A 12,396-nucleotide genomic window follows, 5' to 3' on the forward strand; every position below is an offset into this window, starting at 1 on the left:
ACACATACACATACACACACATACACAAACATACACATACACCACCACCCCCTGCATAATTCAGCTCTGCACAGAGCCCATGCGTGCATGCAAGGAAGCAGTGTTGGTGGATATTGATCGAGTGCGTGTTACTCCTGTAACCAAGCCAGTACTTTCTGTTTTATTGTGGGTGGAAGGAAGAAGGGAAGTGAGTGAGACTGTATCCTTTTTCATATCAGTCTTCGAGCGCCTGCTGGTTGTCTTTGTAGCATAAAAGGGGAGGAAAAGGTGATGATGATTGGAAATTTTTGCAGCCAGGTGCAGTCAGCATGGTTTCGTAAGTGTGGAAAGTGGTTTGCGGGTTGCGTTTCAAGTGAGAAGAAGTGCTGAGGGGAGCTCAGTTTTGGACGACATATACATGTAGAAATACACCTGCCTCATAAGCCCATCAATCAAATCACAATCTGGGCTGGCAACAGACCAGACTGTCTCATCCCTTTGCTCTTGTGTTTGCTTTACTCTTGTTGTGAAATTTTAGATCACTTTGTTTTTATGGTAAGCAAGCAGAGCGTCATTATCTCTGCCTCTTAAATCATTTCCTCGGATATCTTATTCATATGCCCTCTAACTACTGAGCCACTGTGACTTTACCATTTGAAGATTTTCCCCTTCTGTGTTTGTCATAACCTCAGCTTTGCCTTTTCATGTCAAATCATTAGTGAAGAAAGGCTCCCTGGAGGGCTCATACCTGTTGAAAGAAGCTCCTCTGATACTGCAAAATCAAAAGGACCCTAGATCACAGATTATAGTCCCAGGAAGTCCCTGTATAAATTAATCGAAGGACACGCCACTATTGGGCTGCTCACAAGTCTTTTTCTTCCACTCTTGGGGTGATATAATGTCACTGCACTGATCCATACCAGTGCTTTCTCAGTACAGTCATTTAAACACTTAAAACATTTCCTGTCAAATTGTTTACCATCTACTAATGATATTCATTTCATCAGATTGCCCTTCCTAGTTTGCAATTATAAATCAGTTGGGGCAAATTAAATTGCAAAGTAGGTGCCTTTTGAAGCTTCAGCCGCTCCATCAGGGTGATGAAGTTATTCAGTTTCTTTAGTATGCACTGCCAGGCTTTGCAAACATGTACCCAGAAGTGTCACAGCTTTCTCGGTCTGGGACTTTCTAGTCTGACACACTGCTGTGCCTACTGTAACTTGCTCCAGATTTTAACTGATATTTCCTTATTGACATACAAAAGCAAGCAGAGGTGGCACATTAACATAAGACATCGGGTAGAATGAAGGAGCATCTTTTATCACCTGCAGTTTTGTGGTTAACCTTGGCTTATAGCATTCCAGTTGGCCTAGAATTCAAATGTGATGCACTAAAAACGAGATGAAAAGTCTACAGCTATGCTAATTACTTCAGGAGGTTATGTTCAGGCATGGTGGTTCTGTGCGAAACAGTCCACAAACACTGCCAGTCTGATAATTTTAACATGCCTATTTCATGAAAGTCCCCTGCAAAAAGACATTTCTTTTCAGCTTTAAAGTTAAAATTTCAAGAATACAGTACTAACAAAGTTATTTTTTTTCTTTATTTTTGTAGCAGTCTTTTGTACGGATTTGCATGTGACAGCAACGGAGCCCCGCAAGGGACATGGGAGGAAAAAAAAATAACGATTAACTTTTGCAAGATCCCGAGTTACTTTTCGCAAAAGTTCATCTTCATTTTTTTTTCTCTCCCATAAGATTTGGTTAAAAACTAATGGCAGTTTTAAAGTGGTACATTTTAAGGGATCATTGTGATCATTCAGTGCAGGGGAACAAGAATCTGCACCATCAACTTCTCGTTGATATTAGAGAAACGAAGAATTTTTATTTGTTTTTTTTTTTTTTGAGACGAGTTTGCATACTTTTTTTTATGTTCTGGGAACTAATTAGATTTTACAGTCCATAAAGATCATTCAGTGTTTCACAACCATAAACATGACTGGATGTGGACCTGTATGCACACCCATATGGAAAAGAAATGGTAAAAACTTATATGATTTACTCATGAAAGTGGCCACTTTCTCATTACTTTCATACATTGTTTTAGTAAGTATCCAAAACATACAAGTTTCATTATATAATTTTTCAAGGGATCTTATATCTGTTTTCACCCTTGTATGCTTTTCATACAAGTTTCACACAAGACAGATACAAACTTACTAAGATTTATATATATCTTTTCCATATGGGGATGCAGGAGGAAAAATGCTTAAGTTAGAAGTTCAAGTTAAATTTCTTATCTGTACGCTGTAACGATTAGCAAAATATCTTGGGTTGAGTTGCATAGATCCTTTCACAATGCTGTCCACCGCTAAAAAGACTTTCTACCAGAAAGCCCTGAAATATGTGCATTCCCCCAAACCACAAAGCCATGATATGGCAATAACATAACTGGTTGCAGTGATGGTCTGGAGCATCATCATTATGTTGTAGGTATCACTCCAATACAGCTATATCAGATTGTGGATTGACCAGCAGGCTGTTATCCTTTGGTTTCAAGTGTGACTAAAATGCATGTTGAGCTTGTGGTGTAAAATAACCTCTTTTGACGTGCTACTTCTACTGTGCGACAAGGTGACACAGAGGAGTGACGCAACTACCTCTCTCTGCCTTTTGACTGTTTGCTGTGCTGGAGTGTTCATATTTATGGAAACCCTCCCATGAGGGGAAGACTTGCTGGCAGTGCTCTGAACCCTTTGGGCATTATTACTTAGTTTGCTGCAGATTTTTAGTCATGATTCTCTTTCAAGTGGCAGAAATTCTGCAGGAAGTGCTCTTGTAGTGTCATCATGTAACACTTTTAAAGAGTTGTACTACTAAGAGCTGGTTAGACAAACAATACACACAATGGTTCTTGTCCCTGGGCGGTTTCTCTGGAGAGGGGAAAGCACTTGCAGATTTTAAACCTTTGTGAAATAATCTTACAGAGTGTAAAAGTTTAAAGGGAGGGCTAATATTCTCACTTCTACTTACACATTTGTGTTTCCACACTCTACTGGGATCATTTTGCTGGATTCATGGTTAAATCTTTATTTATCTCCTACCTTGGTGCAGCTGATCAGTTCATACAAAAGCTGTTTTAGTTCATCTGTCCTTACACCATATAAGGAAATCCTTTCTTACTGACATCATAAAGATCCAAAAGTAGACAAAAATGGCAATGGCATTTTAAATCCTGAGCTTCAGGCTCACAGGGATCACTCATAGTATTTTAAACTTTTTTACATGAGGATCTACTATTATAACAGTATACATATGGCAGATAATTAAAAAAAAAAGAAAAGAAAAGAATATTAAGTCTAGATTAAACAATTATAATCTCCTAATATTTCCAATTTTGTGCAAGTGTCACTTTACAGTCAAGTCAAATTTAGCTCAATCCTTGATTATTATTTGTTGATTTGTCTGTGGCCTTGTATTTAATATTTGGTTGTTGCTACTCTACAATACCCCGCCAAACAGTTTGTCAGGGCTGAGCTATCTAATAAATTATACATAATTGTTCCCCGGGATTTGTCCTTGGTTTTCAAATTAGCGTTTCGTGTGATTAGTAGCTACAGCTGGAGTGTCTTTGCTTAAAAGCCTCCCTTTCCCCCACAGTCTAGAGTGCATTGTCTTCCATATGGCCTCTGCAGCTTTACACCTCTAGCAACATTGCAGAAAGAAGCTCCTAGTGTAGGATAAACTATTATAAAATGGATAACAAGAAGGAAGTAACACTGACTTCTTAGTCTAATCAGGGCTTAAGCAAAATTGGCAGTGAAATTTTGAACAGATTGTCAGATATGTTTCACCGACCCCCTTTTTTTTTTTGTTTGTTTGTTTTTCTAAAATATTCGGTTGCTGTTAAAGAAGAGAGGAAGAAAATGAGCTGCTACTCACTGGTCTCCTTCAAAATAATCCTCTCTTCTGCAGCGAGCTGGCATTTGGGAGGTTTATAGCAGCATGGCCACAGGGGGAATTTGGCTAAAAAGCTTCTGTTTGGGTTTGTCTATAAGCATCTGTCGCCTGTGCTTTGTTTGTAAGCAGAGCCACAGCCTAGGCCAACCTCACTTAATTAAACTGCTAGAGCTGTGCTGCTACTGGTTTCCACTTCCGACTGTCTGACTGAGGGTTCACGTTCAGGGCTTGACAGAAAAGATGCAACGTGGCTGTATACGCTGATTAAAAAGTGCTTCTTCTCATTATGGTGCTTAACGCCAAGGAGGGATGTTTGTACTGATGTCCTGATAAAAATTCTTTTCTCCACTACTAAAGCTGAATGCAGACATGACACAGTGCCTCTTGTTCCATTTCACATCTTCAGATGCGTTAATCAGTGCTAACTAATGTGCATTCTCAAGCGAGCACTCTCTCCAGCCCAAACAGGCTCAAGGAGTACAGAAAGAGCCTCAAGATGGGATGACTCATAGCGAGACACCAGACAGCAGTTTGAGTGACAAGTAAACACTTATTCCTCGTTGCTCAGGATGCCAATGGCTCAACTTCCAGTTTATCTCCTGTGCACGCAATCTACCATAGCACAAACTGAGTGCTGCTGACATGTCCTGTAGTTGTCAGTAAAGAAGTTTGTTTGTGACCTTCATTTATAAAATAATATAAAGAAAAATGTAGTCAGTATAGTGGATAACAAAATGATCATTGCAGTTTTCTTGGCTCTCGGTTGTTCAATTAAATACATTAAACAAATTTATTTTTAGACTGAAAAAGATCTTTTCATGTTTCTAACATTTATAATTGAATAACATATTTCAGGGTAATATGGAAATGTCAAAACGTAATCTTGGGGATCCCCGTCCGTGCACCGCGATGACAGGTTAAATGCAGAACCCCATCCCGTCTTATGACTGCTGCACGTTCACCAGTGCAGATGTGGAGACGCTACACGTCATATGACACCTGGACAGTCCTGCAGGTTGATCCCGAGGGAGAAGCTGAAGCTTTGAGAACTGTGCTTGCCTGATTATCTGGAACATTTCTGCAGCTGTTTCTGTCAGTTTTTGTTTTGAGCTGAATTTTCACCGTGTGTGCAGATGTAGTCATACATTAATACACGCAAGACTGCGAAGAAACAGACTCCACCAATGCATGTGAACTACACAGTCTTGTCAGTCAGGCGTACAGCAGACACGCGTACACAAGTACAAATGCGCTCACACAGTAACAACACCCAGCTGTGGAAGCGAGCTTATCATCACAGCTGTCTTACCCAGCACCCTGCCACACACTCCCCCTCCCCTTTCTGTGTGCTCCACCCTCTCTGCGTCGTGTTATTCAGCGTTGATGGATCAACAAAAGGTGGCCGTATGCAAATTAGCACAAAAATGACAAATTAACACACGGCCGACAGACTCAAATCGAAGCTCTTGACCTTTCATTTGTTACACTGCACATAGTAACTGCTTACAAATGCCCTCAATATCCTTATCAACACACAATCACAAGCACGCTCCTCCCTTTGGTATCCCATTCCCGCCGCTGGTCTCCCAAGTGATACGTATACGTGTGCATGCGTATGCGTTTGTGTGTTGTAGGCGTTTGCCCTATTTTCTTGGTCTTTTTTTAATCAGCCCTCGTGCATTTAAAATCTGGCCCGGGCAGATGGGGAAGGGAGTTTGACCCACTTTGATGGATTCCAGACCGATTAAAAGGATGAGTATGCTTTCGAAAGCAAGAGGCCCCTGTATACCAGGGTGTGTGCTTGTGTGTGCATACAAGAGACAGGAGAAAAAGATTGTATTCATGTGCCAGTATGCAAATAAACATTCATCCTCCACCTTGTTGTTGACAGTGTAGTTATTCCGGAAATTGTAGTGTCAAGATAAAAAAAACCAAATAGCCAATTTCAGCAATCTTTCTACGGCGAACGTAGAAAGATTGTAGCGGGCAATTTTAGCCTCAGTCTTAACAGAGATGTTATAGCTGCAGGGTTATCTGACAAAAACCCTATGCATAAGATAAATATACAAGCAACGAATCAGTTCTGCGAAATGCACAAACTCTGTGGGCTGCGCTGATGCAGAGGGAGGTGTGCCTCACTCCCAGTTACAGCCGAAATTCAATTAGATGTTTTGCAAAGCGCTTATTTAAATAGGGGGGAAACAAATCACTAAATGCAGCATTTTCTGCCAAATCACCATGCATATAAGTTGAAGATAATATATGTGCTGTGAATTTTTGAATGTATTTGCATGTTAAGTGATCACTGAGAGCAAAACAATGTCTATTATTTTTATTCTAGTTCCACAGCACCTGTTCTTCCCAGACAGCAAGAACAGTGGAATAACAATGGGCACAAGAGCGAAATTACACAGCAGAAGTGTCCATAGATTTTTGCTAGGTACTAGGGCTTGTTCTGAAAAGTGCTGATTCCAGATGATAAAATCGCTCATTAGCAACAATGAGGTGAAGCGTGATGACCACTGAGAGGGAGAGAGATGTCATGGGCTCAGATGCTCTGAGATGGTATATATTTATATTTAAAGGAAAAAGATTATCCAAATGTGAAAATTGAGTTTTATATTTAAATACAAGTATACTAGGGGCTTAATATTTTTAGCCCAAACTAACTAGTACTGAGACTTTACTTTAGCCAATCTAACAGTTATGCAGAAAAAGACTTGCCTAAAACTTGTCTTCATAAAATATTTTCTTTCCAGTGTAGTAAATTTTTCCAGTGTCATTTAAAAATGACTAAAACAGAGCAATGTTCGACCTGACACCTGCCATCTGATTTATGGATTTTGCTGACATGGCTGCTTGGGGGAAGCACTAAAGACTAAAATGGGTCTGGGGATTTAAGATTCCTGGGAAAAGGTCTGTGAAAAGGCCATTCTTAAGATACCCAAACTTGCTGTTGTATTCTTACATTTGTGGTATTTTTGCTCACACAAAAATCCTGTATGACAAAATTGTAATATTTTAAAAATAACCAATTATATATTTGTTCATTTGTATTATTACCGTATTTCATAAATGGTAACTGGTAAAAGAAACATGATAACATTTAAACTAGTTTCTAATTTTCTTATTTAAAAAAAACTACCAACATATTCAATTGGTTGTTTCTTTGTCATGTGCTATATTGATTTGCATAAGATACCCAAAAAAAAAGCCTCTTAAAACCTGTTAATTATCTGAGTAATGCTTTAGGAAATGATTTAATGTTTTGTTTTGTCCATGTCCTGAATTTTTTTCCTTTCAATACAAACAATTGGGGAAAGGGATTTTAAAGCAGTGATGAATGGAATGATGGGCTTAATCACTGGTTAGTCTCTTAATGGGATGTTTAGTCCGTAACAAAATGGCCTATGTATAATATTTCCAGTATCATTTATCCTTTAATGCGATGCTGTGATGTCTTTCTCTCTTTATTGCACATCATCCTTTAATCTTCTGCCGTATCGTCGGCTACACATGTTGAACAGTAAAGCGTATTTGATGCATTACAGAGCTAGTACCTTCACAGACTTTCACACACATGCACGCAGATCCATAATAGATCCCACAGAGATTTTAAAGTGGAGTTGGGAGCACACTCAGGCCAAGCCACTCACTTCACTTCAATAGACTCTAGCATGGCAATAACCTCTCTCTTCATTGACGCAATTATGGTGCAACTATTTGCCTAGCTCTGTGCAGCAGTTTGATCTCATTTATCCAGCAATGTGGACTTGAAAGGTGACATTTCCTGTGGGTTTCTTGACAGAATATAAAGCCGTGCGTTTATTTACTAGGCTTGAATCAAAGCAGGACTGATATATATACTTTTTCTATGGGCGTCCTGCAGATTTTTAAGTGTTAAAGTGAACTTGTTATATTCATTTCCAGCTCCTTATTACTATTCTTGGGCTCTACTAGAGGGATTTGGATTTTAAAAGACGTTGGTTGCTAAAATAAAATATAGCCAAAGACTGTAACAGGATATATATGGCAGAAAACCTGAAAAAATAGTTTTGTCCACTTTAAAGATGCATGGTCCCGGAGGTGGACCAAAGAAATTTTGATTCACTTTTAGTGTAATAAGACAGATAAAGCTAAAAATAATAAATAAATAAATAAGAAATGGAACTTTTAAGTATGTACTGCGTATGTGAAGGGATTAAAATATCTGAATACTTTTTAAGTGGGATTTTTTCTTTTTAAAGGAGTAAGAGAAACACCACTTCACTACATGCTCATTCAGCCATTGATGAATGTGTCATTTCCATCCAAATTGCCTGATATCCAGTAGTTTTTTTCATCCATATTTTAATCCTCCTCTCTTCTTCCCATACGCACTTGCAGCCCCTGTTCCATAATGCACATAAAAACAGGGGCACATCCTTGGCTCGCCCTGGTAAAAGCGACGTCGTCAGCATATTTGTCAGACCTGTCATCTAACTTGCTCCCTTATCTCCAGGCCAACTCTCCAGCTGTAAGTGGGCAATATATGAGACGTGTATTTGGAGCACTAAGCAAACTGAAGGCATGGGCAGCAATTAAGAGGTCTGTAATTACAGAAAAGGCTGCCACCTGCTTTAGGTTATCATAGTGCTGATGCTTACAGAAAATCTAAGTTTTGTAATTTGTGTGCATCAGCCATGGGCTTCTGTTGCACCCTGAACTTGTACATAATACATTTTTATTTTTAATGATAAAATAATGTTCCTCCACTTACACTGTCGAGTTTGTTTACACAGAGAAAACTGCCTGCTTGAGTAAAGCAGTAAAGTTTGAATAATTTCTTTGCCAATAGCGTTGAATAAAGTACAAGCCCTGTAGTGTTGGTTACTAGCTTTGGTCACAACTAGATTGCCACAATCACCGGTAGTTTGCATGAAAGACACCAACTTGTTTGCAAAAACTAATATCTAGGCCAGTGTTTCTCAGGTGCTGGATCTCCATAGATCAGTACTGGTCAGGTGTATTGTTGTTAGACTAAACAAATGACCCAGTGAAACATAGAAACTCAGTAACTATATTAATTATAAGACATAAAGAAATGACTGAAAACAGTGGAAACAGAACTCATGAAGTTAAATAGATGGTTTGTATTTAATAAACTATCATTGAATGAAAGTAAAACAAAATTTATGTTATTTGGAGGTAGTAAAAGTAATATTAAAGTAAAATTGAATTTAAATAATGTTGAAATTGAAAGAGTATATTAGACAATTTTTAGGAGTAATTATTGATGATAAACTTTGTTGGAAGCCCCACATAGAACATGTGAAACGAAAATTATCCAAGTCTATTTCTATTCTTTATAAAACAAGAGATTTTGTGAGTAAGAACTGCCTTTATTTATTGTATACTTCCCTTTGTTTGCCTTATATGACCTACTGTGCAGAAATTTGGGGGAACACATACAAAACATATTTGGATTCAATATTTAAATTGCAAAAAAGAGCTATTAGAATAATAAATAAAGTTGGATATAGGGAGTCCACCCACCAGTTTTTTTTTGGTTTGTGTATTTTAAAATTCATGGACATTATATATTCTAAAACTTTAGAAATGATATATCGTGTGATGAAAAAGAATGTTCCAGTTTGTATTTTAAGTATGTTTCAACTAAGAGATGGAAAATATGATTTAAGGGGGTCTTATAAGTTTGAAATGCCTAAAGTGAGAACCAATGTTAAGTATAGATGTGTGTCAGTGTTGGGAGTGAAATTATGGAATGGACTTAATGATGAACTGAAGATGTGTTTTTCTTTGTCATTCTTCAGGAAGATTTTAAAAATTAGTATTATACAAGGTTATAGAAATTTGGTTTGTTAAAAATTTTTTGTGTTGATTTAATTTCTTGATTTATCATTGATTTCTTTTCAAACTGTTATACAACTTATTTATCAATGCTATTTATTTTCTTGGTTAAGGATTTGATTATTTCTATGGGGGTAAGGGATAGGATAAGTATAAGCCATAAGGCTTCAGCCTATTCCTTTTTCGGTTTCTGTTTGAGTACTTTTATGTAAAATTATAATCTGTTGTTGTTGTTGACTGAAATAAATTTCAATTAAAAAATTTTTTTTTAAAATTATTTTATTCTTACACTGGCTGTGGCTGTTCTATTCAGCCTTTGCAGTATCTTAGGCTCAATGATCTGTCTTTTCCCTGCATCTCTCCATCAAAATTTATCATCTGTGGAGCTGAAACTGGAATACCCATTCCACAAGGCAGTCCTCCATGCTGTTTAATTTTATTGCTCCATAATGGGAATAGTTGGGAGGTGTCAAGGGTCTTCCTGTATCCAGTCATTAACTCTACATCTCTATCTCTTTTGTCTTACAGCCTCCTTTGGTTCACTGTGATTGCAACATACATTTCTGTTTCACTCAGCTACCCGTCACTGTGCAGGTTGGATTAAAGAGCAAAACAAGAGTCCATTTGGAGGCACATGACTTAGCGTTTTCAATTTACTAAGTAATTAATTCACCCCAAGCTTCTCAAAGGCCTGCTGTGTGTTAGACCTCAGAAATAGTCTGTTACTTTCTCACACACTGCGTCTTTGCAGCATTACATCTCCCCTACAGTCATTCACATGAGGCGATACAGTAGGCAGTGGCCTTTGTGAATAATGCAGTGGCAATAAAATCTCTGCTACATTCAATTACACCAGCTTTGACTGTCTTTTCCTGTTCAGTATGTGTGTAGCTTTGTTAGTGTGTTAGTGTGTGCATGCTGATAATGCCATGACCAGGCTGTAAACCCAGCAACATTAATTATGCACTGTTTTGCTTCTCTGTTACGCTGCAAGGGTTTTTGGACTGTTACAAACTGCCGTCTGGCTTTTAACTACACTGCCACAGTTTATAAAGTTATTTGAGGGGTCATATGACATCTTTATGATCTTGCTTTCTTGCTGGTCACATATCAGCTCTGACCTTTTGGCTACGTCAAACACCTTGTTTCCTAGCCAATACAATACGCATCATTGATTATGTCAACTAATCTACTAATAGATCTGGCTTGTGAGTTTTCTGGCACCAAGACTTTGGCATCGGGGCCATTGGGTCTTGGTGGGGTTGATTGGGCCTATTCCTGCACATCCTCATGTGGAGGTTGGAGATATCCAAAGGTGTTGGCCCTATTTCTTGAGTTCCTGGGCTGTTTTGCACAACCAAGCTCTACCAGCATAAGATTGGATTTTAACAAGGTGATCAGTGTTATCTACTTTCCCTGCCAGCAGTTTTAATCTTGTTTTCTTGATTTAGAACAAGTTAGAACCAATCAAAGAAAGTAGAAGTGAATTGTAACAATAAATCTATCTGATCTATTACATACAATCTTTGTTAAGTTTACAAGGTTGGAGAGTGTAATGGTTCTTCTTTCTCACGTGTTCTGTTTACATATAACTGTGCAGCCATCAAGCAACATGTAAAAAGCACAGGTATTAGACTCAGAGACACTGCTTCTGTAGCTCATAGGTCTGTGTTCCCTGCTGCTACCACCACCCTCTCATCATGCAAAATCAATACAGCCGCTTGGAGGCTCACATGGGATAAACCGCATCGGTTTATCTGGCAGCAAAACATAGACTCCCTGCTGAGACAACACCACCTCAGCACCTAATGTTTTTTCCCCAAAAGGCATGTTCACAGAGTGCTGAGTGTATGTTCCGAGGAAGCCAGCAGAGATCTTAATTGTCTGATTATCTTCACAGCTCTTCTATCTGATGTCTGGTTGTAGAGACATTGTCGCCTGCTGCTGTGTTTCTTTTTTTTGTTTGTTTTGTTTTTGTTTTGTTTTTTTTGCTTTTCCTGGAATCCAGCTGCAGCCACATTTTTGGAGTCACTTCTTTTCTAAAAAGATCATTTGTGTCAAGAGCCCTGCAGCTGAGCTGGGAGCATATTGCCATTCGGGATTTTTAATGAAAGTGTATAATGTTGCAGCTGGCAATAAGGCTGAGGACCTGCAGACAAAACATGGGGGAACTCCTGAGCGAGTTTACCAGGGGCTTAGCAATTAACACAGAAAGTTAGGGCAGACTGGATTAGCTACCTTGTTTTTGGTATGGAGGAATCAAATTATTTTGGAGGGTTTTAGAAAGTGAACTCTTCTCCGTTCCAGCATCGTTTCATTTTATAATTACAAAAACATGTTGTGTTCAGTTGCTCAATCATTACAGCATGCCTTCCAGCTCTATATATGCATTTTAATGTGTATGGTCTGTCACAGTTTGGAGATTTCCACATGTTTTGAACAACCAGTTCCTGCTTCCAGCTGTAAATGATATGATAATCAGTCTGTGTTTATTGGAAGATTTTTAATACTGGCTACAGTTTTGAGTTGGGTAATCATTGACAGTTTAAAATCATATTTCAGTTTGAGAAATGTATATTCCTGTATCAGCACCCAACTTACGTCTCTT

General features: G+C 38.4%; 1 protein-coding gene across 13 annotated transcripts in view; it reads left to right on the forward strand.

Annotated features, from left to right (window-relative positions):
• The window catches only part of ppfia2 (PTPRF interacting protein alpha 2), a 195,631-nt gene that overhangs the window by 72,775 nt on the left and 110,460 nt on the right, over positions 1-12,396 (forward strand). The gene's annotated exons all lie outside the window — the stretch shown is intronic.

The sequence above is a fragment of the Haplochromis burtoni genome, unplaced genomic scaffold, assembly GCF_018398535.1.
Source record: "Haplochromis burtoni strain Fernald_Lab_line unplaced genomic scaffold, NCSU_Asbu1 Contig_49, whole genome shotgun sequence".
In the NCBI taxonomy this organism is placed as follows: Eukaryota; Metazoa; Chordata; class Actinopteri; order Cichliformes; family Cichlidae; genus Haplochromis; species Haplochromis burtoni.